This window comes from Echinops telfairi, unplaced genomic scaffold (assembly GCF_000313985.2).
Source record: "Echinops telfairi isolate 266 unplaced genomic scaffold, ASM31398v2 ScPeMD7_7469;HRSCAF=8507_1, whole genome shotgun sequence".
NCBI lineage: Eukaryota > Metazoa > Chordata > Mammalia > Afrosoricida > Tenrecidae > Echinops > Echinops telfairi.
The window spans coordinates 45,722,576-45,727,833 of NW_022111373.1; the positions used below are offsets into that span (position 1 = coordinate 45,722,576).

General features: G+C 37.7%; 1 pseudogene; it reads left to right on the forward strand.

Moving 5' to 3' along the window:
• The first annotated feature begins 3,158 nt into the window (after positions 1-3,158).
• The window catches only part of LOC101646052, a 4,300-nt pseudogene continuing 2,200 nt past the window's right edge, over positions 3,159-5,258 (forward strand).

Here is a 5,258-nt window from a genome sequence, read left to right on the forward strand (position 1 = left end):
GCCATTGCTGTTGCTGCCCTGTCTCATTAATTTGCTTTACTGTAATAATTGGTCAGAGACATCACTCACAGGCTTCACATTTTTAATGAGTCATCAAGTCCTAAGAGAAAGATTAAGAACTAATGTATAGTTTGTAAACAAAAATGTCCAAATCTTTAAGCTCAAATTATGCTTTAAAAGATCTCATTTTTCAGTAATAATTACCACACATTATCTGAAAGTTTTCAGAGTCCAGATGAACTTGATCATCGTAGATATAGGATCATTTAAACTTCACATATAATTATAACATTGCATAGGAAGTTCTGTTTTTTTTATTGTTTCTGTTGGGTTTTATACAGTTTGTGAAGCACAGAAGGAGTAGATGCATAGAGATAAGAATGGATGCAAGAGTTTATAGGGGAGGTACGTGTGGTGGAGGTGGGAGAGAAGGAGGGGGAAGGGTGTGAGTGGGGGAACAAACAATGTGTGTGGGAGGTTGGAGGGAGCACTAGAACAGATGGTGCTTACACAACTCATTTTAAAATAATTTAACCATGGGGGGAAAAAAAGAAAGTGCTCTAAAAGTGATAGTGGCAATGATTGTACAACTCTTCTTGATGTGATCAAGCTATTGAATTGTGTGACATGTGGATTAAGTGCCACAGAACTGTTAAAAAAAAAACACCCTGATGCAATAGTACATAAACAGAGAACTGCCAGGGATTCAAACTAGAGTCAGCTGGAAAGGAATGAGACATATTATTGTTTATATCATATGGATCTTAGCTGAAATCAGAGAATCCTAGAAAGATGTTACCTGTATTTCATTGACTATGAAAAGCCTGTGTGCCTTAAAAAATTATTGGTGGCATTTGAGGAATAGGAATTTCAGAACAGTGTGCTCACATGAAACCTTTACATAGACAAACAGAACAACGGGATACTGTGTAATTTAAAATGAAAAAAGGTGTGTGTCAGGATTGTACCCCTTTAACATACTTATTCATCGGAATGCTTTGTCAATAATAAATATGAGAAGTTGGAACACATGAAGAAGAATGCTGTATCAGTAGAGGAGGACTCATTAAATACCTGCTATATGCAGAATACACTAATTTGCTTGCTGAAAGGACTTGCAGCACTTATTGATGAAGATAAAAACAAACTATAGTGTTCAATAAATTACACCTTAATACAAACCGGAAATAACCCACTGCCCATGAAATGATTCTGACTCATAGTGACACCAAATTCTCACAATTGTGTGACATAATAATAAAGAAGATTGTCAAGAATTTCATTTTATTTTTATTCAAAATCTGCATCTGAAAACAACAGGCAGAAAATCAATGGCATAGTGCATTGGGCAAATTGTATTGCATTGTGTAGATTCGTTTGAAGTACTCAAAAGCACAAGTGTCACTTTAAAGACAAAGGTGTTTCTGCCCCTTGTAATCTTATGCATGAAATCATGTGCATGCTAATGCTAGTCAAAGACATAATCTCTGTCAACTTGAGCAAAGGGGTGGAGTCTAGTCTGTCACATTAACTATACCCTGTCTCCCTACTTAAAATCAGTAACTAATTGCCTGTGGCAGTTACATCAGTTCTGTCAACTTGAGCAAAGGAGTGGAGTCTAGTCTGCCAATTAGGTCATAACCAGTGATGCCTCTGTGTGGGCATGACCTTCTCCTGAGGATTCTGGGAGGGTCTTCCTCCCTGGACACTGGGCACACATCTCTCTCTACTCTTCCTTCCTGTTGGCAAGACAACTGGAGTCACACTTATGCAGCCAGAGCCATGGAGATGCTTCCACTGCCACTGCACCCAAAGGACTTTCCACTCACAGCCCGTGATCTTTCTACATTTGGCATCACTGCATGTGCTGCGTGAGTCTGAAGAGGAATTAATGGGATAATATCAGACATAGGCTAATATCAAATCTATGAACTTGATCTGGACTGGGCTGGGATGTTTTATTGATGCATAGTTACTTCTTGATATACACATATATGGATTTGTTTTTCTAGTCAACCAGGACTAACATGTCACCCAAATGATTTTCACCAATTACAGTAAAGAGTAAATGTTCAAACCAGACTTCTTATAATTAGAAATCATCTACACTATTTTTCAGGTATGTGAATTTTGAGTATACATTAAAAAATTTTTTTTTAATCATTGAGAGTCTTTCACTTTTTCACTTTCTACTTTCTAAAGCATGAATTCCTTCTCCAGGCACTTGCCCCTTTGTCATAACCTATTAAAAGTATGTGAGATGCTGGAGCTCCCCTTGCACAGGGGTCTCAAGGAGGAGACGAGCCAAACAGGGTGTGATGTAGCAACAATGAAAAAAACAACTTTCCTCTAGTTCCTAAATGTTTCCCTCCCCCCTACTATCATGATCCGAATTCTACCTTGCAAGTCTGGCTAGACCAGACGATGTACACTGGTACAGACAGGAAACAGAAACACAGGAAATCCAGGGCGGATGATCCCTTCAGGACCAGTGGTGTGAGTGGTGAGACAGGGAGGGTAGAGGGAGAGTGGGTTGGAAAGGGGGAACCGATGATAAGGATCTATATGTGACCTCCTCCCTGTGGGATGGACAACAGAAAAGTGTGTAAAGGGAGATGTCGGACAGGGCAAGATATGACAGAATAATAATTTATAAATTATCAAGGGTTCATGAAGGAGTGGGAGCGGGGAGGGAGGGGAAAAATGTGTACCTGATGCCACGGGCTTAAGTGGAGAGCAAATGTTTTGAGAATGATGAGGGCAATGAATGCACAAATGTGCTTTATACAATTGATGTATGCATGGATTGTGATAAGAGTTGTATGAGCCCCTAATAAAATGATTTTAAAAAAAAAGAGGATCTGATACCAAGGGCTCAAGCAGAAAGAAAATATTTTGGAAATGATGATGGCAACATATGTACAAATGTGCTCAATACAATTGATGTATTGATTGTTATAAGAGCTGCAAGCACCCTCAATAAAATGATTTATTAAAATTAAAAAAAAAACAAAAAAAAGTATGTGAGATGAAGTCTAGCCATTGCCATTTCTAAAGTATACTCATCTTCTCACTGACTTTCTCCAACACAGATTCGTTTGTATTTTCTGGCAGTCCATAGTATATTTAATATTTTTCCTGAAGGCTTTACTCCGTCCATGTCATTATGGTCAATGGTAAGTTGAGAAGGAAGCTTTTGCTTAGTTGTATTTGGAGTGCCTTCCAATCTAAGAGGTTCATCTTTTACCACGATCTCTGACAAGTTTGTAAAGCTATTCTCGAGCTTTTCAGTAGCTGACAATGCTTTACTGCTATCCATAAGTTCTCATTCTCTAGTCCCCTCAGATTGAGACAACTTTTTTCTTCTTCATACCCAATTCTTAGTCTGGAAGTTCTGGTGAAACTTGTTCACTTTGGGTGACCCTGCTAGGATTTCAAATACCAGTTACATAACTTTAAATGTGATAACAATACACAAGCCACCACAGTTTAAAAAAGAAACTGACAGAAGAATGGTGCATTTAGCTTATATTTTAATTCAAATACATTAATTATTCTTTTGTCTAAGAAAGCCTTTGAAATGTAGTGTTGGTGAAATTTATATAGCTATACCATACACTATCAGAAAAGAAAAAAAAGAACAGATATGCGTTTTAAGAACAATGTGCCTTAGAAGTGACTGCGGCAACATTTTTCTCACATACTATAGACTTGTTGCCATAAGAGATCAATTTCTTGAGAAGGAATTCATGCTTGGTAAAGCAGAACATCAGAAAAATAGAGGAATACCCTCAAAGAGTTAGATTGACACAGTGGCTGCAACAGTTGTTGCATTGACAGGGAGCTGCCAGAAATTCAGGCTAAAGAAAAATGAAGGAACAAGGGATTTTGGCTTCTCTGCATCCCTCTACAGATGCCTGGTAGATCTTGGCTAAAAACAGAAAGGACAAGAAATATGTGTACTTGTGTTTTATTGACTATGTAAAGGCATTTGACTTCATGACTCATAACAAAGCATGGATGCACTTGATGAAAATGGGAAGTCCAGAACACTTTATTATGCTCGTGTGGAACCTGTACATGGTTCAAGAGGCAGTTGTGTGAGCAGAGCAATGGAATACTGCATGGTTTAAAATTAAGAAAGGTGTGCATCAGGGTTGTATCTTCTGATCATTCTTATTCAATTTTTATGAGGTATGCTGAGAAATAATCATAGAAGCAGAATATTAAAAATAATTTGGTATCAGGATTTAAGTAAGGCTTATTGACAAACTTCAATATGCACATGATAGAACATCGCTTTCTGAAAGTGAGGAGGACTTAAACTTATTGCCTATGAAGATGAAGGTTTGCAGTCCTCATGTGGTTACAATTCAATGTAAACAAGCAAAAATCCTCACAACCAGTCCAATAGGTAACAACATGATAAATTGAGAACAATTTGGAATTGTGAAGGATTTCATCTTGCTTGGATCAAAAATCAATCTTCATGGAAGCAACAATCAAGTGATGTAAGGACATTGCATTGTGTAAATTTGCTGCACAAGATCTCTTTATAGTGTTGAAAATCAAGGATGTTATTTTGAGGACTAAGGTGTACCTGACTCAAGCCATGGTAATTTCAACTGCTTTTTATGTGCATTTGAACTTTGGACATTGAAAGAAGGGCTAAAGAATTTGTGCATTTGAATTGTGATGCTGGTGAAGAACATTGATAGCCCTATGGACTGCCAAAAGAACAAACAGGTCTGTCTTGAAAGAAGTACAGCCAAAATGTTCCTTAGAGGCAAGGATCATGAGATTTTGACTTAGGTACTTTGGATATGATTTCAGGAGAGACCAGTTCCTAGAAAAAGACATCATGCTTCTCCGCCCTCATGTGGAGTGAAAGGAAGAGAGTGCAGTCTGAGTGGCTTTCGTAGAAAAAGAAAAAAGAAAAATTCATCATGCTTGATAAAGTAGAGGGGCAATGAAAAAGAGGAAGACCCTAGACAAGATGTATTGACACAGTGGCTGCATCAATGGTTTCAAAACATAAGACCAATGGTTAAGTTGGCACCTGAGAGGGAACTATTTTGTTCTGTTGTACATAGTGTTTCTATGAGTCAGAATAAGTTCGATGGCACCTAACAAGAAGGGGTGAAAAAAGAAAAACAAATAAAGGAATAAACATATTTTATTCACTTATTTGATACTTGTATGTTACTTTCAGGAGTACTGGTGGCACAAATGGTTAAGCACTCAGCTACTTACTAATC